This window comes from Palaemon carinicauda, chromosome 1 (genome assembly GCF_036898095.1).
Source record: "Palaemon carinicauda isolate YSFRI2023 chromosome 1, ASM3689809v2, whole genome shotgun sequence".
Classification (NCBI taxonomy): Eukaryota; Metazoa; Arthropoda; class Malacostraca; order Decapoda; family Palaemonidae; genus Palaemon; species Palaemon carinicauda.
Genome location: NC_090725.1, coordinates 233432376 through 233458675, shown reverse-complemented (window position 1 = coordinate 233458675; position 26300 = coordinate 233432376). Strand labels below are relative to the sequence as shown.

The following is a 26300-nucleotide window of genomic DNA, read 5'->3' as shown; positions in this document are numbered from 1 at the left end:
CTACCCCCTCCCCTCTATCTCTTTCGTGTTGAATGAACCAACACCCTCCTGGCTGTCGTTCTACATTGACCCAAAGGGTTATTGTAAGACTAGCCTGAGGTTCCCCGTCTGCCGCCAGCCAAGCCGGCTGCCGGCGGGTACCCTCATATTCTTTAGAGTGTTCTTCAGTCCTCCCTTGGACTGCCTTCCATAGCCCTTATGACTGGGATATGGTTGGGTAGAAGCCCGAATTTAATTCCCCCTTCCACTTGAACCCTCATTCTGGATGCAGGCCGGCAAGGCCGAGCCCTTGTCTTCCTCCATCCTCTCTTTCTCTCTTACTTTCGTTACTGGGCCATGTCAATTGTCTGCCGGCCGGCAGTTACCCTGCCGCCGCTTACTGTGAACGTCGTTGATCGACAACCCAAAGACAACAGACATTCAGGGACTGGCTGCCGGCTGCTGAGTTGCCGGCCGGCAGCCAGCCACCCATACCTGGTCATCTGCCGAACGGGTCCTACTTGACGGAAGGATCCTCGGCTGGCGGCCGGCAGAGCTGGCGCCGCCGGCAGCCAGCAGAGCCGTTGCCAGCGGCCTGCCACCCATTTTTATGAAGACAGTAATTGCCTTCAATAGCCCAGAATAGGCCGGCATGTGCCGGCTTGTCCGGCAGACGCCGGCAGGCCCGGCATGTGCCGGCAGGCCTGACAGGACTGGCAACTGTTACCAACAATCAGTGCTGTAGCCCAAAGTTTTTCCAACCTACAAAGTGCTTCATGCGCAGCCTATTGTGAGACCATCACATATAAGAGAGCGATTCTCTCTTCCATTAATGGTTATTATCCATTATTGTCCTTAATCCCCAATATTGAACCTGTAAGATTGTGTCAAGAAGACACTTTATATCAAAGGATATCATCTTCCCCTAAGAATTCCTAAGAATTCTACTTTTAATATTGGAGGAGGTCATAGCAATTGGCTGGACAGGAAACACATGTAGGTGTCTTTCCTATCTCTAGCTTACCCTATCCAAGCTAATATTATTAATATTATGTATGCTGAAATCTGAGAATTTCACCGAATACTTATATGCTTTTCTTTCTTTACAGGAGGAGCATCCCGAGTGCGGGAATAGTTTTTGCAGGGTCCGTAGTAAGAACTTCTACAGACACGACATGTGCAGGGCCCATGCTCGCTGCGCAGTCACCAAGGGGGCTCTCAAGTACTGGGACCCGCAGGTATGTACCGTTTATGAAAAACTGGTAAGAGAGGCTTTTGACAATCAAAAGTCCACTGAGTCAAGGGACACAGCAAGGGAAATGCTGCGAAAATGGGTTAGGGGCTTCCAGAAGAACACTTCTGGGCCATACCTTCCTAATGAAAAGATGAGGGCTTGTCTTTTCCCTAGGGCATCTTCGGATGCGGTTATTCCCCAGGCTCAACCTGAGATTCCCCTGGTTCAGATTCCGGTTGAATCTTAAGTTTCGGATGCCTTAGAGAGCATCCAATTAGAGGACAACATGTCAGTTGTCTCAGAGGAGACTGAGAACAATCTCCTAGTGGAGGAATTGGATCAGGCGGATGACGTTCCACCTGAGACAGAAGTCGAGAGAGCCGAAACGATTTCGGTATCATCGGCCACAGTGAATGAGCCGGTGCCTTCGACCTCTTCCATTGCACCCCAACTAGATTCTATCACGAGTACGTTGCACTCGTTGTTGTCCATGGTGCAGGACATTCAAAAGAAATAGTCCGAGAAGGAGGCCTCTCTTCGGACAGAAATGCATCAGCTAGTTGCAACACTTTTGGCCCCGAAAAAGCTAAACGTTAAGGATCTCCCTGCCTTCTCTGACGTTAACCCCTGGAGGTACGCAGAGCACATGCCATGTCGGGGGGGAAGAACTTCCTCTCAAAAAAACTGGGCACTGTCCCAGTGGAGGAAATTGAGTTCTGGCCCAGCAAAGGAGCCTAACCGGATTGCTATGTCCGACTTAAGACGGAACCTGCATCCAAAGAGGAGACAGAGCCGAAGGAAACTATTGTCCTTGAACTCTCTAAGGCTCAGGCCTTATATACCACCACCTTAAAGGAAAGGGCCTTTACTAGCTGTAAGGTACCAGCTCTCAGCAAGAAGCACCCGTCCTTCATTGCTGACCTCAAACGTGCCTTTCCCTTTATGGACAAAGGGCTTAAGGCAGCCTTAAAGGCAGTTGAGGCAGGGAAACCGTGCCCTACACTGGAAGAGTGTAGACCCTTCTCACTTGCCTTCCCATCAGACGATGCAGACTGGAAGGATGTGCACAACACCTTCACAGTTGGGAAGCTGGAGGCAGATATTGCCGGAAGACAGTTCGGCGAAGACCTCCCGAAGCTGTCGGACTTTCTCCTGCGTAGGGAACACGAGACAAAAGAACGTCTTGCTGCTTCCTTGTCTCTGCAGACTGGCCTGGAGACAATGGCAAGCATCCCAGATATCCCGGACATGCACATGGTCTTCGCCAAATCCCATTTGGCGACAGTAACCAAAGACCTGTACAACTTTATTAAAGCCCGAAGGGCTTGCAGAGAGTTCGTGTTCGCCTCGGCTGCGGTGAGACACGAACCAAGGAAGCTGATAGCTTCCAACATCTGGGGAAAAGACCTCTTCCCAAGTGAAGTGGTCAAGAGGTCGTGGACAAAGCCGCCACTGAGAATAGAAACCTTCTCTCTAAATGGGGCTTGTCCTCTAAAAGAGAATCTTCAGCTGATGAGGGTCCCCAGCCAAAGAATAGACCAAAACAACCTAAAGTGCCCTCTTGGCCTAAGCAACAGCAACAGTTTCCCGTGGCCACGGTGAGCCAGACGGTGGCACAACCACCCACCACCTTCCAACTGGTGCCCCAAACGCTGGCGACTCAGTCACCAGTGTACACCCCAGTGTTTGAAAGGCAATCTACGACCTTTCGGCCAAAGTCTCGAGGTTCCTTTCGAGGTTCCTCCAGACGCCCCTTCAGAGGTAGGGGCAACAAGGGTGGACGTGGCCAAGGAGGTAAATCCTCCAATCAGCACTCAAAGTGAGATGCTACTGGTAGGAGGGAGACTCTTCTTCTTCCGGGATCGTTGGACCTTCGATCCCTGGGCCCACAGCCTAATCAAGAACGGACTAGGGTGGAGTTGGAGCTCAACTCTACCGACCTTCCCTCAATTCTTCCAACACTCAACCCCCATATTGGAAGAATATGTTCAGGAAGGCGAAGTCTGTCAGATTCCGAGGAAGGCTAATTTGTGTTCCGAAGAAGGACTCGGAAAAGCTCAGAGTAATTCTGGACTTGTCACCACTCAACAAGTTCATAGTGAACTACAAGTTCAAAATGCTGACGCTTCAACACATCAGGACCCTGTTGCCCAAACGGGCATACAGTCTCCATAAACATGACGGATGTGTACTGGCATGTTCCAATCAGTCGTCAAGTTTCCCCCTACCTGGGATTCAAACTACAAAGAAGACAGTATGTTTTCAGAGCCATGCCCTTCGGTCTAAACATAGCTCCAAGGGTATTCACCAAGCTTGCGAATGCAGTCATTCATCAACTACGCCTAAAAGGAATCCAGGTGGTAGCCTACCTGGACGACTGGCTGGTGTGGGCAGCATCCGAAGAAGAGTGCAGGCAAGCCTCCAAGGAAGTGATCCGGTTCCTGGAACACTTGGGATTCAAGATCAACTTGGAAAAATCTTGACTGTCTCCAACTCTAAAGTTTCAGTGGCTGGGCGTCCACTGGAACTTGCAGTCACACTGCCTTTCCATTCCATCAAAGAAAAGGAAAGAGATAGCAGGATCTGTCAAAAGCCTTCTTCGGTCCACAAGGATATCAAGAAGGCAACAGGAGAGAGTGTTGGGGTCTCTCCAGTTCGCCTCAGTGACAAATCCAGTATTGAGAGCACAATTAAAAGATGCATCAGGAGTTGGGAGAAAATACGCATCAAACGCTCGAAGAGATCTACAAAGACCGATACTAAATTGTCTGCGATCCCTACTCAAGCCATGGTCGGAGGCCAAAAACCTGAAGAACAAGGTTCCCTTATAACCGCCTCCACCGTCAGTCACCGTTCACACGGATGCCTCGAAAGAAGGGTGGGGAGGTCACTCTTATCATCGGAAAGTCAAAGGAACCTGGTCTCCCCTCTTCAAAACCTTCCACATCAATTTCCTGGAAGCCATGGCAGTTTTTCTTTCCCTAAAGAAACTGAAACTCCGCTGCTCAATCCACATCCATCTGGTTCTAGACAGCGAAGTCATAATGTGATGCCTAAACCGACAGGGCTCGAGATCGCCTCACATAAACCAAGTGATACTAGCCATCCTCCGCCTAGCGGAGAAGAAGAGATGGCACTTGTCAGCAGTCCACCTTCAAGGGTTCCACAATGTGACGGCGGACGCTCTATCCAGGACCAAACTGATAGAGTCAGAATGGTCCCTAGACGCAAGATCATTCTCCTTCATCTTACGCAAAGTCACAGGACTGCAAATAGACCTCTTCGCAACGAGCGACAACAAGAAGCTACCCCGGTATGTAGCCCCGTACGAGGATCCTCTAGCGGAAGCAATGGATGCAATGTTCATAGATTGGAACAGATGGTCCAAGATCTACCTATTCCCTCCAACCAACCTTCTGCTGAAAGTCCTCGACAAACTGAGATCCTTTTGAGGGACAGCAGCAATAGTGGCCCACAAGTGGCCCAACAGCGTTTGGTTCCCCCTGGTAACGGAACTACGCCTGAAGCTCATCCCGTTGCCGGACCCAGTTCTGACTCAGCAAGTGCAGATATCGACTGTCTCAGCTTCATCAGTGAAAACCCAGAACCTTCATCTCATGATTTTCTCGCCTTAGCGGTCAAGAAACGGTTCGGGATTTCTAGGGACAGTATTAACTTCTTAGAAGAATACAAGTCAAAGTCAACAAGAAGACAATATGAGTCTTCCTGGAAGAAGTGGGTGGCCTTTGTCAAGGCGAAGAAACCTAAGGAGATTTCTACGGATTTCTGTTTGTCCTTCTTCATCCATCTTCATGAACAAGGTTTAGCAGCCAATACGATTACTACAGTACATGTAAATCTGCCCTGGCCAGACCAATGCTTTACGCCTTCCAGGTAGACTTCTCTAACGAAATCTTCAACAAGATCCCTAAACCCTGCGCTAAACTTTGACCCGCAGCTCATCCTAAGCCCATTTCATGGTCTTTGGACAAAGTTCTTCATTTAGCATCAACCCTGAACAATGAGGATTACTCGCTGAAAGACTTGACTCAAAAGGTGATATTCTTATTTGCACTAGCCTCGGGAGCCAGAGTTAGCGAAATAGTGGCCCTCTCGAGGGATGATGGCCACATTCAATTCACAGACAACGGAGAACTGAACCTCTTTCCGGACCCGACGTTTCTCGCCAAGAACGAGCTGCCCACTAAGAGATGGGGTCCCTGGAGAATCTGCCCTCTGAAGGAAGAAGCATCCCTCTGCCTAGTGGAATGCCTAAAGGTCTATCTTCGTAGAACTTCAGACTTTTAGGGAGGTCAGCTTTTCAGGGGAGACATTTCCGGTTCAACGTTATCCTTGAAACAGATAAGGGCGAAAATCCCCTTCTTTATTCGCAGAGCGGCTCCAGACAGTACACCCGCAGGTCATGATCCGAGAAAAGTTGCCTCGTCTCTGAATTTCTTTCAGACGATGTCATTTGAAAGCCTTCGTGCTTATACTGGATGGAAGTCCTCTAGGGTCTTCTTCAAGCACTACGCGAAGCAATTACAAGAAATTAAATTTCTTGTGGTGGCGGCGGGCAGTGTAATAAAACCTGCTGCTTGATTACTGCGAAGAACAGTGCACTATTTGGGACTTATAGTGAGGGGTGTACATGATAGACTCGTAAGGCATATCATGTTGAGTTTTGTGTTTAGTGATGACACTATAGACTGTTCTCTCTACACAGGTGACATTAAGCATAATAGACTGACACAAGTGCCAGGCATTCTTATATGCAAAGTGTTCCTAGTAACAACAGAATGTATAGTGAAATTTTATATTTCCCTTAGAGTGGCTAATGTTTCCTTTTCAGGTGAAACCTATTTTATTTCTGTTATTACTGTTTATGCTTTTATGCAGAATTATTCAGCATACATTGTAATTGAATACAACCATGATTTCTATTTTTGTAATAAACAATAGAACGAATCTTTGCGTCTCTTTCGCCCCAAACATTCCAGTGTATGTATAAGTCAGAGCATCCTTGACTCTTTTGATATTTAAGTAAATATTGGAACTAAGATTCATATTGTTCAAAGCAAACAGGTAAGATCTTATTGTACTAGACTGTTCATCTTACTGTTTAAGGTTTCCTACACGTATATAAACCTGTCCGTCTCTTTATCGACAGACCTGGGAGGTACAGTAACCTGCACAGATCAATACGATCCTAATACAGACTATGCTTTACGTATATGATGACACTAATATACAAACTGTTTGCTAGATTGTTCCTTGAACTCACAATCCTCGGGTTTTTCCCTTGAGTTTAGCCAGACTCTTCCCTGTAGGGGGCAGGAAGCACTGATATATTTCATGATCAGCTGATTGATGTATAACGGTAACATCAATTGTCTCTAGGTCTAAAGACCAAAAGGAAAGATTTATCTCGAGATGAACGGCACTATTGAAAATTCAGATACATTAATGCTCTGGTAAACTTCCATCAGCACGACATGGCCTGAGCCCAAAAAACGGACTATTTTTGGGTGAGGTAGCCATGTCGTCCTGATGGACCCACCCTCTTTTGGGACAAAAGGATAATTAATCCCTCCCTATGGTACTGTATCTGCAACACCTACAAAGCTACAAAGAATGGCTCGGTGGCGCCTCGCGGTGGCGATTTGGCGCACTATTTACAGTACAGTAGGAGTGTCACCTTTTTAACGACTCTCCTTATTCTTGCCTCTCTTTCCCCTCGAAGTGAAAGCTCTATTGGGGGTGTAGATAGCCCTGAGACGTGTCAAGAATACGTCCTCTGATATTACGCGATATCCCTTTTTAAAATTTTAAGGGATATTCGCTCCAGGCGTTAGAATTCTGGATACCTTTGGTAAATTCTCTGGGATATATCACTGTAGTTAAATATACCTAGGAAGCTACCTTTGAAGGAACTTTCATCAGGACGACATAGCTACCTCACCCAAAAAAGGGATTTTGACGAAGGAAAAATCTATTTCTGGGCGAGAGACCTGTGCCGCCCAGTGAAATGCTCCTTTAGCATCATTTCTAAGGTATATAACTGCTAAATAATACCAGAGAAAAAATTGCATAGGAATGCTAGGTGTGAACCCAGCTCGCTCACCTGAAAGGTGTCGGTATATATAACAAGGGCGTGAAAATCACAAGCAGAGGTCCCGTACCAATTAGATATCTCCTCGTCAAATATCCCCGAAACCAAGAGGAGCCGTCCCAAGTCCACCACTGACCGTCGCTACCAACAGGCCCACCCACGCCAATGACGTCACTCCTCATAGCACCCAAGTTTGGGTCCATCAGGGAGGGCAAACAGAGGGTGGGTTCACTGGGCGGCACAGGTCTCTCGCCCAGAAATAGATTTTTCCTTCGTCAAAATCCCTTTTCTGGGCTCCGACCTGTGCCACCCAGTGAAATAGTACCAGAGAAATGGTCCCAAACTTGGAACCCAAAATCTTAAGTGAAAGAGAAAAATTAAAGTCAAACATACCAAAAATGGAGTTTTTATGATAAAACAAAGTTTTATGAATACTTACCGAGCAGTTATATATACATAGCTAATTATCTCTATTTCGGCAGAATTTTTCTAAACTAGGCAACCGCCTTGTGGTGGTTGGGTGGCAACACCCGTTAAAGGGTGGTAGGAGGAATCATTCCCGTTTTCTGTTCTTCAGTTCATCTCTGCCGGCCGGATCGACAACACGTTGGTCCGTCATTAAGAGTTTTTCTTCGCTTTCCCTGCTCGGTGTACCAGTCTGCTTTTTTGGTGAAGTACTCTGATTTGGGGTTTTGGCGGAGTCATTACCGATCATGTATTTTGTTTTCTCTTAGCTTTTTTGCTGTTTTTCATTATGAGTGAAAAGAGTCATTACCGTATCTGTGCGAATGAGGAATGTAAGGTGAGACTACCGAAAATGGCGGTAGACCCTCACACCGTTTGTTCTAATTGTAGGGGTTTTGTTTGTGCCCTTGATAATAGGTGCGGGGAATGTAAGGTTTTGGATGAGAAAGATTGGTTAATTATGAAGCGCTATGTGCGTAAGCTAGAGCTCGATAGAGTTAGGAGAGCTTCTAGGTCTAAGTCTAAGTCTGTTAGTGGTAAGGAAGACGAACTTAGCGTAGATTTATCTATTGAACCTATAATTGATTCCTCTTTGGAAGTTGATCCTTCCCTTGAGGTAGTAACTCCTGCACCTCCTACAGGTTCCGTATCTACGGATGACCCTCGGTACGCTAGCCTGGCGGCCGAGTTGAAGGCCATTAAAGAACAACTGGAGGCCTTTAAAGGTAAGGAAAGTGAAAGTGCTTGTGTTAGTGCAGTGGAGGTGGCGACTGACCGAATCTGTCATACCCCTAGGCCTAGACCTCTACCAAGCTCCCAGGACCAAGGGAGAAGGTACGTCGATGACCGAAAGGGGGTGAGATAAATGAAAAAACTCCTTACGTAACAATATAAATGCAATATAAGTATAAAACATGGGATGCAAACTGAATGTATAATCCTAGGCTATATAGGAGAAAAACATAAGCATCAAAATAAGGTCTCAACTAAGAGAATACCAGGACAAGTTCAAAACAATTAGATTACTGTAAGGATAAAATATAACAATCTCGAATGAATATAAGTGATCATAGGCAAAAATTATAAATTGTTGAGGACTGTACATAAGGATGCAACTGAAGGGTGCGATCCAAAAGATAAACCAAACCACTGTAGGGACAATAAGTGAGGCAGGTAAGGGGAGGAGAAAAAAAGGGGGGGAAAGCAAGACCCTGTGATTAAGATTCATGACAATCAGGAGGAACCACATTTCCTGCTGCCACTGTAGCAAATTTTAGGGCTTCCAAAGGTTTTAAATAGTGGCGTTTGAAAACTGTTGGGGACTTCCAGCCCGTATATTTCGTGAGGTCATCAAATTTCACATGATGGAAATAATTAATAGAAGTAGCTACAGCTCGAATATCATAGACATGTGGGAATGATTCTGGGTTAGCCTGTTTAATGAAGTACAGAATCTGCTGTCTGATCCCTTTAAGGGTGATGGTTCCTCCGTTCTCTCTAATAAATAAGGGCCCCGAGGACTTAGTGGAAGTTCTATTTAGGTAGGCTTTCAAAGTCGTAACTGGGCATAAGGATGGATCCCGTGGAAGGGGAACAATCTTCCAGGGGGACCATCTATTTTGGGGGTCCTCATTCTTTGCTAGGAATGTTTTGTCAGGGGAGAGTAGAACCTCTCCTGACGAGAGAAAATCAATATGGCCTGGATTTCTAGACAAGGCTGAAAGCTCCGAAATTCTGGCGCCAGAGGCTAAGCTCATTAGGAATAGGGTTTTCCTTAATAATGGGATATAGGCACATGATTCATTAGGAGTGTCAGAAGCTAATTTGAGAACATCATTCAGAAACCAGGAAACTGCGGTAGAACGAGTTGATGGTTTCAATCTGGCACAAGCTTTAGGAATGGAAGAGAGGTATGAATCCGTAAGGTCAATATTGAATCCAATCTGAAAAATCTTTTTTAAGGCCGATTTAATGGTAGTAATAGTGCTAGCTGCTAGGCCAGATTCAAATAGAGTCCTAAAAAAGGTTACTGTTAGGTTCATAGTCATTCTCTCAACCTTTGAGTCCTTTAAGAACTTGGCGAGTTTCTTGAAAGCCGAGTCATATTGTCGAAGGGTGGACTCCCTCTTATCTGATTCCAAAAATAAAGTATTTTGAGGGTCAATATCTGTGCCTCTTTGGGCCGCAAATTTCATAAAGTCCATACAGTTAGGGCACTCCGAGCGTTTGAGGAAGCGAACACAGTGCAAGTTTGTACTGTCTGTGTTAGTATTGGATTGGGGATCCGCCGGGGCGGAGGCCCAGTTCCACCAGAAGGGGGAACCAATTGCTCTTGGACCAGTTGGGGGCTACTAGAGCCACTTGCCCCTTGAAAGTTCTGAGCTTGTCCAACACTTTCATCAACAGGTTGATTGGAGGGAATAGATAAATCTTCTCCCAAATGTTCCAATCCAGTGACATTGCGTCTGTGGCGTAGGCTAGGGGGTCCAGGTTGGGGGCTACGTAACACTCTAGTTTGTGGTTGGACTCTGTCGCAAACAGGTCCACCTGGAGGCCCGGAACCTGGGATAGAATCCACTTGAATGACTTGAGGTCCAGGGACCATTCCGACTCTAGCGGGGTTGTTCTGGACAGAGCGTCTGCCACTACATTGCGTACTCCCGCCAGATGGACTGCTGACAGATGCCACTTGTTGGATGTTGCCAAGGAGAAAATGGCTATCATCACATGATTTATGTGTCCCGATTTGGAGCCTCCTCTGTTAAAGCAACGAACCACGACTTTGCTGTCTAGAACCAACCTGATGTGTTGGTTTCTGGCTGGAGCCAAGCGATTCAGAGTGAGGAACACTGCCATGGCTTCTAAAACGTTTATGTGAAGCTGGCGGAACATTGGTGACCAAAGACCTTGGGTCTTCTTGAACTGGGAGTATCCCCCCCAGCCTGTTAGGGAGGCATCCGAGTGAATGACCAGCTTTGGAGGTGGATATTGCAAGGGGACGGATTTTGTCAAGTTTTTGACCAATGTCCATGGTTGGAGCCTTTTCTTTAGGATTGGAGGGAGACAAGCTCTTTTGCCTCGATACCTCTTGTTCACCCTGGAACGCCAAATCTGATTTATGTCTTTCAACCTGGCCTTCAGTAATATGTCTGTTACTGAGGCAAACTGGAGGGCACCCAGAATCCTCTCTTGGTTTCTTCTGGACGTCAATTTGTCCTTGAGGAAACGCTTTGTGTTTTTTGCTATTTCTCTTCTTTTGGCCGATGGAAGGCATAGGGTGTGGGAATTTAGGTCCCATTGTAACCCTAGCCATTGGAATGTCGACTTCGGGACTAGGCGAGATTTCGCGAAGTTGATCCGGAACCCCAAGTGTTGAAGGAATGATATGACCTTGTTTGTTGCCGTCAGGCAGTTCTCGACGTTGTTCGACCAAACGAGCCAGTCGTCTAAGTACGCTACTACCTGAATTCCTTGGGTTCTTAATTCTTGTATTACCGCCTCTGCCAGTTTGGTGAATATTCTGGGTGCTATATTTAGTCCGAATGGCATTACTTTGAAGGTGTATGCTTGTTTGCCTAGCTTGAAGCCTAGGTACGGACGAAAATGCCTTGCTATCAGAACATGATAGTAGGCATCGGTAAGATCGATAGAGGTGGTGACGGCCCCACTGGGAAGTAAGGTCCGCACCTGAGAGACGGTTAGCATGTGAAACTTGTCACATTGAATGTAAGAGTTCAGATGGGACAGGTCTAGGATTACTCTTCTTTTGTCCGAGTCTTTCTTTGGCACGCTGAACAAGAGACCTTGAAATTTCAAGTGACGTGCCTTGGAGACTGCATTCTTTTGAAGCAGATCGTCTGCGTACAAGGCTAACTCTTTTGTTGGGTGTTGGTAAAAACTGGTTGGTGGAGGGGGCCCTTCTATCCAACTCCACCTCAGACCTTTGGAAATTATACTGAGTGCCCAACTGCTGAAAGTCCAGTTCTTCCGGAAGATGTAGAGTCTTCCCCCTACCTGGGATGTCTCAATAATTCACGGAGGGTTTACCTCCTCGTCCTCCACGGAGACCTCGGCCTCGAGGGGCGATCCTTCCACCACCTATGGCACGAAAGGTGCCTCTTGCGCCAGAGCCTCTGGTACGCTGGTATCCATGAGAGGCCCCCTGAGTCTCAAAGGTGGGGTTGTAGACCGGGGAAGCAAAGGTAGCGGAGGCTAACTGAGCCTGAGGGACCAACACGTACTGTTGTTGGTGATGGCCCTTTGAGGTGGAAGGGAGGTTTCCCTGAGCTAATGGGACCAGTTGAACCATCTGCTGGGGCTGCCGGGTTTGATAAGAGGGGAAAGACCTCAGTCTCTTCCTGCCGCGAGATTGGGGAGCGACAGGTTCAAACTTATGTTTCGGGACTAGACCCCAACGAACCTTGAGGCTCTGATTAACCCTGGCCGCTTCACTGAGGACGCTATTCACCAGATCTTCGGGGAATAGGTCCGTACCCCAGATTGGGGCCTTAATGAGCCTGTTAGGCTCATGCCTGATGGTGGCTTCCGCTAAGACATGTTTGCGGCAGCGGCGCCTAGCTGCCAGGAAGTCGTAAGCATCCGACAACAAGGTGTGGAGCAACGACTTTGTTAGCACTTTGAAGAGGGGTTCCTCTTCATATAGGAAGGAGGTTCAATTCCGCCATAGTTGCCGAGTTAATTGAGCGACTCAGGCGCATACGAGCCTCATACTCGAGGCGAATCAGGGACTCTGGGAGCTTGGGGAGTCTTTCACTAAATTGAGTGGAGGCACAATCAGGGCTCAGTTTACCCACAGTAAATGTCGCCGGGGCACCAGTCCAGCACTCATGGTCCCCCGAGAAAACAAGGGAAGTCAAGTCTGTCTCCCGCAACTGCGGTAATGGCTTGTCTTCGTTCACGGCCTGCTGGGCAAGGTCCATAATTTTAGTGACACACGGCGTAGGGGTACGCTCGTCTGCCACAAACATGGTGTAAGAGCTCTTAAAAGGAGTGAGCATCGTGTTGACGCACTACAGCTCATTTAGGGTCCGAACCCAAGTGGATTGGGCCTGTTCTTTAGGGTAAATTACGGTCGCCCTAGGAACTTTGTCCAGGCGGACCAGAGCCTCCTCAGTGAGGCGAGCGAAGCCAGGGAAAGGAAACTGCAGACCCGGCAGGTAGAACTCAAAATCTTTCACCGGCCAGGTGCCAAAACCCTCGATGGTCAACATCCCATCCTTAAAGGGAGCATGAATTGCCAACTTCCACGGATTGTTTTAGACAAACTCCGGGAGTTTCGAGGCATCCGGAATAGCGTACTGCTGTTGTTGGGGCAGACCGGAGCGCATGAGACCCTCGACGAGAGACTCTTGGTTTTGAACCTTCGAGACGAGGGTGTTAACCAAGGAATCCAGGCATTCCAAGGTGTTGGAAAAGGCCGAAACGTTGAAGGAAGGCGCCGGGGCGCCCACCGCCAACTGCGTAGGTTGTAAGCCGGGTGTCACTCGACTCCGGGGCGGGAGGAGCATGTGTGACTGGGTCCACAGGGACCTTGGAAGACGAAACTCGCGAGGACGAAGTCCTAGGGGTTTTGGGCGATTTCGTCGGATTGGAAGACCTGCGGGTCTTAGTTAGGGGTTTGCGTGACGACTTAATCTTGGGCAACACAGGAGGGTTGCCGACATCAGTGGGATGTCGTCCAGAGAACCCCGGAAAGGAAGAAGTAGAAGATGTAGAAAAAGCCGGGCTAAGGACAGGAATCTTAGACCGGGACACACTTGCCTCACTTACAGTCCTACCTGGGTCTGGCTCATCCAAGGCCCATGGGCTCGACGTCCAAATTCATAGCCGCTACGTCACTGGTGATGGATTCTTCCGGAACACCGGGGTCTTCGGAGAGTTGTTGTTCAGTGATCCTGGCGATGATAGGATCCGCCACCTCCTTAGAAACAGCCGCTGAATGTTTGGCGTTTGGATAAAGGAGGGTGCACATCTCCTCGGAGAGAACGTAGGGGTGCCGGGCCTTGACATTGCGGGCGAACCTGCCGACCCAAACCTTAAGAGTCGCCAAGGCTGTAGACTTGGAAGAGTGTGAACTCTGAAAGAGAAGGTACCGTTACTAATGAAGGGGAGGTAGAGAACACCGAGAAGGTGAATAAACCGAACGCATGCGTCGTCGGAGTCTCCTAGGACTAATTTTAAATTAGAATGTAACAGGATAGCAGGTAAATCCCAAGATTAGTCTAAGTAAAACTATAACGTATAATAACGGTAGGAACACTTACTGAGTCCGAAGTGAGAATGGAGACAAGGTCGTAGCAGACCACACAGTTGTCGGGGTGCCAAACAGTTAAATCACCGACGTGGACCAAACAGTGGGCATGTGCCCTGCACACATCATGTCCACATGCTTGCTGCAGAACGCCTGCACAGGCTGTCATCATACAGCAAACAACCTGTAATGTAAAGGATACATAAGTATCACAGATAATTCAGTATCCTACGGGGATCCCAGGTGTGCCGGAACTAAAGTAAACGATAAGTAACGTTAGCATAAGGATACTATATGAGGTCCTCCCGGTAGGGCCGGGAGAAACAGCATACAAATTAAGCTAACTTACATTAATTGAGATTAACCGTTTAAGTTAATGATTAACGTAATAATGATAAGGGAATTCTGTGTATGGTGAGATCATTCCGGGTAAGGGTGGTAAGGGAGATAATATCCCTTTCAGGTGAGCGAGCTGGGTTCACACTTAGCATTCCTATGTAATTTTTTTCTCTGGTATTATTTAGCAGTTATATACCTTAGAAATGATGCTAAAGGAGCATTTCACTGGGTGGCACAGGTCGGAGCCCAGAAATAGATTTTTCGCTTCGCTCAAAATCCGTTTTGTATACCAGTTACGGAACAAAGTATAGTTTTTATATGAGAGATTGAATGAGGTGGAATTAAATGAGGTTGATAAGTTTTTACCTAGAAAAATTTTCTACGTCGGGAGAGACGTTTCCTCTACAGCAATGTTTACTTTAAATGAGCCCCTTAACTCACTTTCTTATGCAAGCACAATCAGTTCCAATTAGAGGTTATTAGCTGAGAGTTGTGACATCATTATGACATAATGGTTTCATAACCAATCACGAACGACTTCAGTCCAAAACCAAGATTTACAATGATTCCAGCGGACTAATACAGTTACCGCTTAATGTCCACTGGTATCCGTGTTTGACTGAATACTTCCAAGAATGAAGGAAAGCCGGTGATTAGTCACTTTGTACTTGTGTACGTGTTGGATGTCAGGCATGGAGTCTAACGTAGCAAAGTGTAATGGCTGTTCTTTCAACTATTTTGATGCTATAGCCAAGTTTCAAGGAATATATCGTGATGTTTCTGGTGTAGTGTTTGAATTTTCAAAAGTGCATTATGTTACCCAGCAAAATTTCAAGTTTATTAAGTGCGATTCTCAGATGGTGTTTGGGCAAGCCCAGCACATTTCTTACTACAACATTTCTGTGGATTGCAAAAACAAAAAGGAGACGTTGGTGTGGGTATAGTGTAAGTGCTTTTAAAGGAACGTTCTTTGATAAGGCCCACTTCGAGCTGTGGAAACTCATTCTTTTCATGAACCACTGGCTCAGCAAATATTAGGACCATGAAACTGTCATCGAAAGCCTCCATATTTTGCCCAATACCGTAAGAGTGTTGACTGGTGGTTATGGATTAGTAGTGGGGATTGACGAATCTCACTTCGGTAAGGGCAAGCACGACCGTGGCAGGTATTTGCTTGATAAGGGTATTTGAAGGGAATAGAATGAGTGTCTAAGAGATTTTTTAATTCCCCTACTTGAGCCTTTACCTCGGAAAAAGGGATGCTGCTCCCCCTTATTCCCTTAATACAAAAATATATTAAGGTAGGTAGCATTACTATAAGTGAGAAGTGGGGTGCATATAGTTCGTTAGGAGAGCTAGGCTACGAGCACAGGACTATTAATCACTCTGAACACTTCGTCGACCCCTCAGACCCAGGCCCCCATACTCAGAATATTGATAGCCTGTGGGGGGAAGTGAGGGAGTGGTTCGAAAAACCTGGTTATAAATCGGAGTACTTCCGTCAGTATTTTGCCAGGATTTATTTTACTCACCACTATCCAAGGGCCTCATTAATGCCCCAATTCTTCATCACTGCCAGTCCCCTTTACCCCCCCCCCCATCCCAACAACACCAGGTGGCAGAGGATCCCGATGACCCCCAACCTTCCACGTCTCAATCATAATGTAAGCAATTAATTGTTATTTACCTTTACTTTTTCATATTTATTGTGATTTGATATTTCTGTGACCTGTGAAAGTTTGTGACCTGGGATGGGGGGTCGCAAGCCCCAGCTAGGGGCTGAGACCTGGAAAGGGGGGTACCAAGCCACGGCTGGGACCTGGGAAAAATTTGGTTAGGTTAGGTTAGGTGGGTTTGTTAGGTTTTGTACCCTTTTACAAACCACAAGTGTCCTACATAATCACGTTTTGTGAATTGGAAGGGGGGGGGGGGTCCGGGGGCTTGCCTCCCCATCTAGGGGCTGTAACATGGGAACTACTAGGTTAGGTGGGTTTGTTAGGTTCTGTACCCTTTTACAATCTCAAAAAGTGATAAATAATCACGTTTTTTTCTGTTTAAGCACACTCAAAATAACAGGTTCCCACCTGTGTCCCTTGGGAAGGGGGGTCCATAATGATACAATGGCTTATTTGCATTGGAAATAAAGGTTAAATTCATTGAAAGCACATCATTTACTGTAGGAAAAGATTTTTCCTCTAAAAAATGCTGTCCTGTGTTTTTCTACAAATTTTCCCAAAACACCACAAAATGCATTAAAATCAGTCTTATTTTTTATAAAAAGTTTATTGCACCATTCTATAACTTAATCCTAAGTGCTGGAAAACAGAAAGCAAGATGAAACAAGTGACCAATATGCAAATCTACATAGGCCTATAGCCTAGCCCTATGTTTGAAATCACCATTTCATGTGCATTCAATCACCACTTGTCTGAAAAAAAATATATTAGCGACAAATAAAAAATGCTTTAAAAGAAATGGGGACAATGTACGGTAATTCTATACAATAGCTGTGCCGGCTAGTTATCAAATTTAAGTACTTTCACTAAAAAGAGGTAAGCCCAAGGTTTCGTTTGATATATAAATCTAAGCGGCGCTAGGTCTAGAAGTGGTTTAAAAATCAAAATTAAATTTGACCCACCTGAAAAAAACTAAGTTCCTCGACTTCATAACTCTCAAATTCCTCTTCAAACTGAGCATGCGTTTGTTCGTTTGTACGTTAAAAGCATAGATTATGTTAGTATTACATCATCAACTGTATTCTACATAGCAAGACATCACCCAAATATCATAGTTTTTAACCAATGATGATTATCCACATTTTACTTGGGACTAGCCTTTTAACAAAACTAGAATCACGTAATATGAATACCCAATCAGGTGACAGTTTTATTAGGAAACAAACACTTGGACTTTTTACACATCTTCCCCAGCTAATTTTTCAGTCTTTAGAGAGGCATGGAGGGGTGTGAACCTTCAACTTTCTGGTGTGATTTCTCATTTATTATCTACTTTAACATCAATTCCTGTGGATTTTCTCCCAAGTTCTTGTTTCCATTTTGTTTTGCATTATTGTGGTAACATCAAATGAATAATAAAGTACTGCCAAGATCACGGTGTTATTATAAGTGAAAGTGATACTATTTGCCCCACCTGCGGTTCTAAGTGCCGACTTGATATTAACAAAAAAGCATTTCGTTGTGACAGAAGGAATGTTGTACTGAAAAACAAGACAAAGTGAAAAAAAGGTGTAGTTTTTACGTATCCATTTTTAAGGGAACTTAGTTTGAAAAGTCTCATTTGGTTGTAGAACCTAATTTGTTACTTGTATATATTAATATTGGTGTTAGATTTAGTTACAGATTTGTTGGAAATTAATTAAGAATTTCTCACAAAACTATAAATGATAGGTGTTCATTCATTCGCGAGGTTACTATGCATCGGGTATTGAGTCGGAAAGGTGCAGCTCACCTTTACCCTCCAACATATGTACACAAAGGGTTTTAGGTTGTCTTATACTGTATTTAATATGGCTATGTAAGGTGGGGTCGCAGGGCGGGCCGTTAGGTAAGTATGCGGCTACTAGGTTGGGTTAGGTAAGGTTACATAGTTTGTTGAGGTTAGCTGCTGGCCTTGTTTATTTCTAATTCTACATGTACCATTATTCGTATGTTAATACGTATTCTTTAATTCATTCCCCACCCAAAAACCTTGGTTTCCTATTGGAAGTCCCCAAGATTGGAAAGGTTAACAAATAAGGCAAGAATACTGTTCCTCCTCGAAAAAGTCAGCTTTAGATAAAGCACTAAGTTATTCATCAGAAAAAAAAATATTATCAATATTATTAGTGGCGAGGCTATTGTATAGAATTACCCAATGTACTTTCAAGGTTTACCTCAAATACAATCAGAGTATGAATGCTAGGCTACATATCTTCTACTCTTTGTTGTAAGATGTGTTGCACATCTTAAAATAAAGTTCCTATGTTCAAAATACCTTATCATATGCCCCATGTATTTAAAATTATAAATAAAGGCTTAAAACCAAGTGAAAATTATATATAAAAAATCTAAGGCACTTACCTTGAAAGAGTTTTGGGGTATGGTAGGCTATTTCATCGTGTAAGGGGAAATTCAAACTTACTATGCCTAATTTTCGTCACCCTTCAATTAAATAATTAAAAACCTCAATGAATTTATTGCAATTCACGCATTTTCGAAGACTAGATAAGAACATACGCGAAAACGGACGCACACTACAACGATCAACGACTATTAATACCAGTTTAAAAAACAGCACTAATCCAAAGACTATATACTGAAGCACTAAACTCATATTTACTCGTCAAGTTGTCATACAAGGGTTGAAATCGCACTAAGACCACATCCACATTTTTGACAATCTTCCATCCCCGTAAATTGAAATTTACTATATCGAAAAAAAAAAAATCATTATATAAGCTCGGATAGTCCTCATCACTAAAGTTATAAGTATTAGTAGTTTCCTACTTTCTACATTGGTTCGTAAAATCTGTGTATAGGATCAAGTAAAATCAATGATGCTGTTTTATATTATTGTGGTTATTTACTCTTAGTCATGACATGACAAAAAAAATCAGTTCTGTACAGTACATTAGACAGAGGGAAAGGACACGAGCTTATGTTGAAAATCTGTCTGCATGTTGCAGTCTTGATTACCTAAAGGTTTTTCGGCGAATTTAGAGGTAGGCTACAGGCCCCAAATCAGAATGAATATGGGTTATAATTAATTAGGATCTCAGAATTAGGCAAATGCTCTCCCATTTTATTCTATTGGACAACATAAAGAAGGGGAGGGAAAATTTCATGGTATTTTGTAAACTAGGCCTATATCAAAATTTCACCCGAAATTTATAGTTAATTCGTGATTAAATTGTCGTAGGTCAACAAGGTACCGGCCATTATGTAGTAGGCTAATATTACCATAATAGGTGGGAGGTAACTAACCACCCGATGAGATACTACCGCTAGTCATTGAGTCTTTTGACTGGCTAGACAGTACTACATTGGATCCCTCCAGTCCGAGATGGTGGAGAAGGGTTGGAATGGGTTGGTGATAGGAATTTAGCAGACCTAGAGTATGCTGATGATGCTGTCCTTGTTAGCAAAACACCACAGGATTTGCAAGCTTGCTTACCAGAATGCATGAAATATCACACGAGGTTGGGCTGAAGATGAATAGAAGAAAGGCAGAGATGATGAGAACGGAGTATGCAATGGAAGATGAAATATCATTGGAAGGAGAAATTATTAATGATGTAGAATCATTCGAGTATTTAGGAACTATGGTCTCCATTGCAGGGTCTTTAGAATTAGAGTTTCGTGAAAGATTAAAAAAAAAGCAAATCAAACAATGGCTAGGTTAAGTAAAATTTGGAAATCGAATCGCCTGAAATTACATATAAAAATCAGACTATATATCAGTTTATTGAGATCGGTGTTACTCTATGGAAATGATGAATGTAGAAGTATTGAATTTAAAGCTCAAGATAAAGACGACTGGTGACATCCATCCGAGGCCCTTGGCGTCATTAGGTGTATGAGATGATGATGAACTTGGTGTCATTTGCAGGTCAATGGCGATGGCAGTGTGCATTAGGAAAGCGTCCTGTTATTACAGTTACAACCTTTGTGTTCGCTCTATGGCAGTCCTGACATAGACTATGCTGTTTGACTGACTCTCATCCCAGCTTCATTGCTACGACAGATAAGGATGGCAAAGAGGTCTGTTTTATATTTGTTGGTGACTTGTCTATACGTATCTTAGGGATTGTTTTAATTGTTTACCTTGTGATTGGCGAGGCTTAAGAGCGTGTGACTTTTTTTCAAAATTAGACCGTGAACAAATTACAAAGGAGTTGATTGCTTTGACCTATCATTCACGGTATCATGAGCAAAGTTGGTCCTTCAATTGCGACATCTGATCATTCTTATATTTCATTAGTAATTAACTAAATCGATTGTTGCTTATGTATCATACTGCTATATATATATATATATATATATATATATATATATATATATATATATATATATATATATATATATATATATATATATATATATATATGTGTGTGTGTGTGTGTGTGTGTGTGTGTGTGTGTGTGTTATACTTGGCATTCGATTAAATAACAAATTCTACACATTTAGACATGTTATTCATATCTAAATAAGCCATATATCTTGATACTTTAATGTCTGGATTCTCTTGTCAATCTCGGGATCAGAGCCCCAGGACAGAACTACTCAAAGACAATAGCTTCTAACCGGCCGGGAATCGAACACTGATCCAGGAAGCTGGCATGATAGTGACGATACCATTCAGCCACCAAGAAAGGTAAAAGTCAATGAAAATTCTTCTGTATATATACCTGTCGAATTCAGGTTTTTTATACTTTATCGAATTCCAAGAACAAACATACCAATTAGCTACGATGGTGAAGATGGGTTGATTTCAATTCTAAGTACAAAGAACCTGAATTCGACAGGTATAAAATACAGAAGAATTGTCATTGACTTCTTATCTTTCTTCGTAGCTGAATGGTATCGTCACTGTCATGCCAGCTTCCTGGACCAGAGTTCAATTCCTTGTCGGTCAGAAGCTATTGTCTTTGAGTGGTTCCGCCTTGGGGCTCTGATCCCGAGGTCGATCAGAGAATCCAGACATTAAGGTTAGATACATAGCTTATTTAGATATATATATATATATATATATATATATATATATATATATATATATATATATATATATATATATATATATATATATATATATATATGACATTTCAAGATGTTAGATTTTTTGCCTTATAATTGGTCACAATCGTAAAAAAAAAACGAAATTTCAAGTTTTTTAAATAGTTTATTATGTCATTATAATTGATAGGCATACTCATTCCCTTTTCAGGTTGAACTACCCTATGAAAGATAAAGAAACCTTGTTCATGACTAAGGCCTGACCTGAAATAATTAATGTCTATGTAAAACTTATGATTCAGCGAGTTTATGCTTCACTGGTAAAGGAATACACTTTAACTCTAAAAGAAACATTTTATAGTACAACTACTGTAAGTGATATAAATGGTGGGCTACCTTCAAATCTGCACTCTTTGGTGTAGAATTGTTCCTCCTTTGCTTAAACAAGATGGCTTTGGCAGTCACTGTCCAAAATAAAAGCAACTCTTCCAGATGTTTGACAATGAAATTAAAACAGTGAGAAACTCTATAGCCTTCATCATCATTATTATTATTATTATTATTATTATTATTATTATTATTATTATTGCCTAAGCTACAGGCCTAGTTGGATAAAGGGCTACAACTGGGAAAATAGCCCAGTGAGGAAAGGAAACAAGGAAACACAAAATAATGTGCCTGTGTATACCCTCATGCAAAAGAATTTTACCCTAAGACAGTGGAAGACCTTGTTACAGAGGCTGCTATAACACTATCCAAGGCTAGAGAACAATGGTTTGATTTTGGAGTGTCCTTTTCTTAGAAGAGCTGCTTACCATAGCTAAAGTGGGAGTCTGTGCAGTATTTAATCCCTTGAGCTAAGAAGAAGTTTTCTGTTATCTTATTGTAGTCAGGTGTATGCGAAAACAGGAGTATGTGTAAAGAATAGACCAGACTATTCGGTGTACACACCCACCTTTACACTTGCACGTTTCTTTATATCTTAGTTACGATTGCGAACACTTTCACTATTATTTTCCCCCTCACAACACCGCCGTCACTTAAATTCCCTTCCTCATCACTTGGCAAATAGTCATATCTCAAATCCGATACACTGACATCTGCTCTATTTTCTTCTGAATTGTCAGAATCGTCTCAATAACTTGATCCTGATTTACACTGGCGTCAGGTTTGTTATATGGCTTCAAAACACTTGTATAATCCAAGTTATTCTCATAAGTGGATGTAGAACTTGCAAGTTGCCTCATCTTGCCTTTCCCAAGAAAATCCAAGTCGCCGGCTTGGTCCCTTAGAAGTGTCCTTAGAACCATAAAACATTCTTTCAGACGTCATTGTCGTCTCTAAAATGTTCCCAAAGTCTTTATGCAATGATTGTTATAATGCAATTAACGACCAATCGCTAGCCTAAATATACCAAAATATATGCTCTTACTCAAACAAATTACTATTTGTGTACTCAAATATCTGAGTAATAAGCATGTGCAGCTGATATGAGGGTTAATTTGTAATTTTAGACCCATAGCGATGAAGTTCAATTAAGGCTCTACCACTAGCACTGAGCTATATTTTGCTTAGGTGCAAAATTCTATTTTGAATGGATATCTAAAAAAAAAATATGATGCATATTACGTCAATCGGTCGTCTAGGGAATGAAGACTTTGAGAATGTATATCATGTCCATTGACTGCAACAGCCATTAAGCTTTTTAACGAGGTCTGCATAGCTTGCTGTGATTGGCAGGTAACCTCACACACTAGTGCCTAAGAACCTCTTGAGCTCTGTCATCCCTTCTCCAGGTCTAAAGTTTGCTGCACGTTCTTCCTCTCCCTCTGAGGCTGAATCCATTGGAGGAAGTAAGAAGAAAAGAGTCACTTCCCTTTCCTCAGGGAGTTCCTTTTCACTAGTGTAGGCAACACCCTCTTACTTTTCACCCAAAACACTCCTGATAACGTAATTACTGTCGACTCTCGCAAGGACTTGGACCTGGGCTTGCTATGGCCGGCCCTTGGTGCCCCTTCGGCTGAGAAACTCTTTGAGGCCCTAGCCCCCACTAGATCCAGAAAGTTTTCTCGACTTGTAGCCGCTCTTACTCACCTGCAGTGGAGAGCTGTGTTATGACAACCATGGATGTGTACTTGCCTGATGCTGCAGACGAGCCCCAGTCATCTGTAACAGAGGGTCCAAGTGCAGCCAGAAAATCCTCGACTTTAGTGAAGGAGGAGCATGGTCGCTCCCTTTCCCCTGCTTTGTCTGTTATTACACCTTCTTCTTCCCCTGTTGAGGAGCTGCCTGCTATTAGGAAGAAGAGTTCTCTGAGGTACGGGATGACCGACTATGTGGAACATCAAGAGTCTTCTCCCAGTTCCTCTATATGGTTTTGTGGGAGGAGTAGCACTGTTCCGAGACCCTCAACCCAGGGAGGTGTTGGGATACAAGGTTCTAGGGCACATGCCGATGCCTCAAGTGCCAATTATCTTCCAAGAATTGACAAAAGGGCTACTGATTAGGACAAAGAGTTACAGTCTAGTCCCTCTCCTGCCCAGGGACGTTCCCCGAACTTCTCGCTGACTCTATCACCACCTGCACGAAAATGATCTGCTAAAACTGCCCCGTATACCTCTCTTGATGCTTGGGATTGTGCTCCTTGCCCTTACAAACCCTAAACCTCTACCTTACACACATGCGCAAATAAGTCTGTTCTTACTAAGAGTTTGCCAACTCCTACCTCTCTGCGAGCTAAGAAACCACGCAACCACGAGCCACAAGCATGATAACTGATATGCCTGAAGTCTTTTGAAAATCCCCGGGCGTCGTTCCAGACACGATTCCATGATAACTCTCGACACTTATGAGCTTCTTCATGAATGCAATTCCTGGCATGATTGCCTCTTAAATCACAATTGCCAACTAGGAAGAGATCTTGTCTTGAATTTCAACGAGCACAATAACATCTTGCATTGACTGGTACCAATGCTCTACACACAAAATCATCTCCACGACATGATCACCTCAGTGCACCCTGTCATTGGCATGATTGATTGAAAAGCGAGGGTCTCCAGTAAAGGTTAAACCTCTTATGACCACACAATCATCTCCATGTTCTCAATCCCCAATGCATGAACAACCGCCGATACACACACGATCACCAGCAAGTACTACCACAATCACCAGTAAGCACTAGCACAATCACCAGCCCGCACAAGATCACTGACATGTGCACAATCACTGGCACAAATACATTGTCATCTCAATAGCGTTCTCTTACACACGCATGAGCTCTGGATTGTAAGCGTTCACCTATTAAGGATATATTTCCTAAATGTGTCAAGATTTCCCAATCGCTAAGTCGTGAACCAGTGGTCATTAAATCATTGAAATCCAAATCCCCAAAGGTGAAAGCTCCTCTAACTCAGTCCTTATGTTCTTGCTCACCTCAGGTTAGATCAGGTGATTCATCTCTTAGCAATAGATCATTTGCAATATTCTTCCTTGATTTTTGGCAAGCTCCTACATTCCCTCTATTTTTATGCAGGTTAGTCATAAAAGGTTCATTTAGAACGTGAATTGGTAGTGTCATCCCATTAAATAAATGGGACTGACATAGATCTAGCCCTGCTGTTTACAGCCCTATTTTTATAATTTCCTTAAAATATAGTTTCCAAACGTACTCTGGAAAAGTAACTGAATTCACATGCTGAAAGTAATCATTTGTTTCTCAGTATGCAGTTTGACTGGCACAAGGGTATTTATGTGTATGCAGTTCTTCTTATAATTACCCATATTGTATAAAAATATCTATACTCTGGTCATGAAGTTCATCTGATTGACCTTGAATTTAGTGCTACTTTTGACTGTGTTAATTACGAGGCTCATGTTTTCAAAATTAGATGGGAGTGGGTAGATAATCTATAAAGTTTTCATTCAACTCAACAGCTATAATAATGCAGTCATTATAGTACCTCAAGGCATGATATTTGATGTGGCCTTGAAAGCAAGCTTACTATTCATACAGACCATGCTAATCTCTTTACATTGATCTCAGATTGCAAATGAAGTTAATACCCTAACAAGATTCAAAGTATGTTTGTTAGTAGATTTAAGATATTGGATCGCTTCATTAAATTTTTTCTTTAAATATTTCTTTAATTATATGGAACTCAAATTCAGTTTTAAGGGTCAACCTTGATTCTAAATTCTCTTCTGAGATACATACCTGGTCTGTCTCTCCCTCAATCACACAAAAATTAACTTGTCTCGAAATTTTCTCAAGACTTCTGAAGAGCTGTCTATCCTAAAGAATTTATTTTTTTTCTTTTATTTTTCCATGTTCTGGTTATCCTTCGGCAGCTAACTCTCCTTATTTTTTAAAAATAAAAACCTGGTCTATCAAATAGCTTAGCCCTAATCTCAATATCAATCTGTGACACCATTTTTCAATTAGTTCATTGTGCATGCTATCTACAATTTTTTTTACCATGATTTTCATTTTGATCTATCCAAAGCATACCATCCACCATTTAGTATGAGGTATATAAGTAATTGGAGCGAGACTTTGAACATTTTGCGTCATTTAATTTATATTACCACTGCTTCTGTACCAGTGTTGTTCCTGCATTGACAAAGAAGGCTATTACTGCTGCATGGGAACTGGGAGACAGCATCTCAGTTGATGACCCATTTTCATTTGTTCTAGACAGTAGGGTATTGAGAAATTGGAACAATATATGGATCCTTGCCAGACATCTGTGCCTTTGAAAAGAGTTTTTTTCACACTTTCCACAACCCATTCAGCTTTTCTATTAGATTTATGGTATAGGGGAATGAAATCAGATAACTGAATGTCCCAATCAGATGCAAACTGCTTAAACTCAGCTCTTTCATAAGGCATGGTGTTGTAAAATGTTACTCAGTAGCACCAATTGTGTTTTTTTTTGACAAAGTTATTTATGGAAAATTGGAGTAACAGTCCACAACTACATGGCTTTTCTTGTCATGTAACATAGAGATACATCAAGGTATCCTATGACACATAAGGTCCTTATACTGGCTTATTTACATGGTCATGCAAATTTGCAATGTATCAGGCTAGAAGAGTACTTGATGAGTCCATGCTCTACACTTATCTACGCAAAAATGTCCTTTCTGGATAAGTTTGAACATTTACGGTAC

The 26300-nt window shown here is 43.2% G+C and overlaps 1 long non-coding RNA gene across 1 annotated transcript in view; it reads right to left on the bottom strand.

The window, feature by feature from the left end:
* The window catches only part of LOC137644120 (uncharacterized), a 645283-nt gene extending 626583 nt beyond the window's left edge, over positions 1 to 18700 (bottom strand). Inside the window, exon 1 of the long non-coding RNA XR_011045136.1 lies at positions 18480 to 18700. This is a non-coding gene — a long non-coding RNA (uncharacterized lncRNA). The remainder of the gene's footprint in view (positions 1 to 18479) is intronic.
* Between the last annotated feature and the right edge of the window lie 7600 nt (positions 18701 to 26300).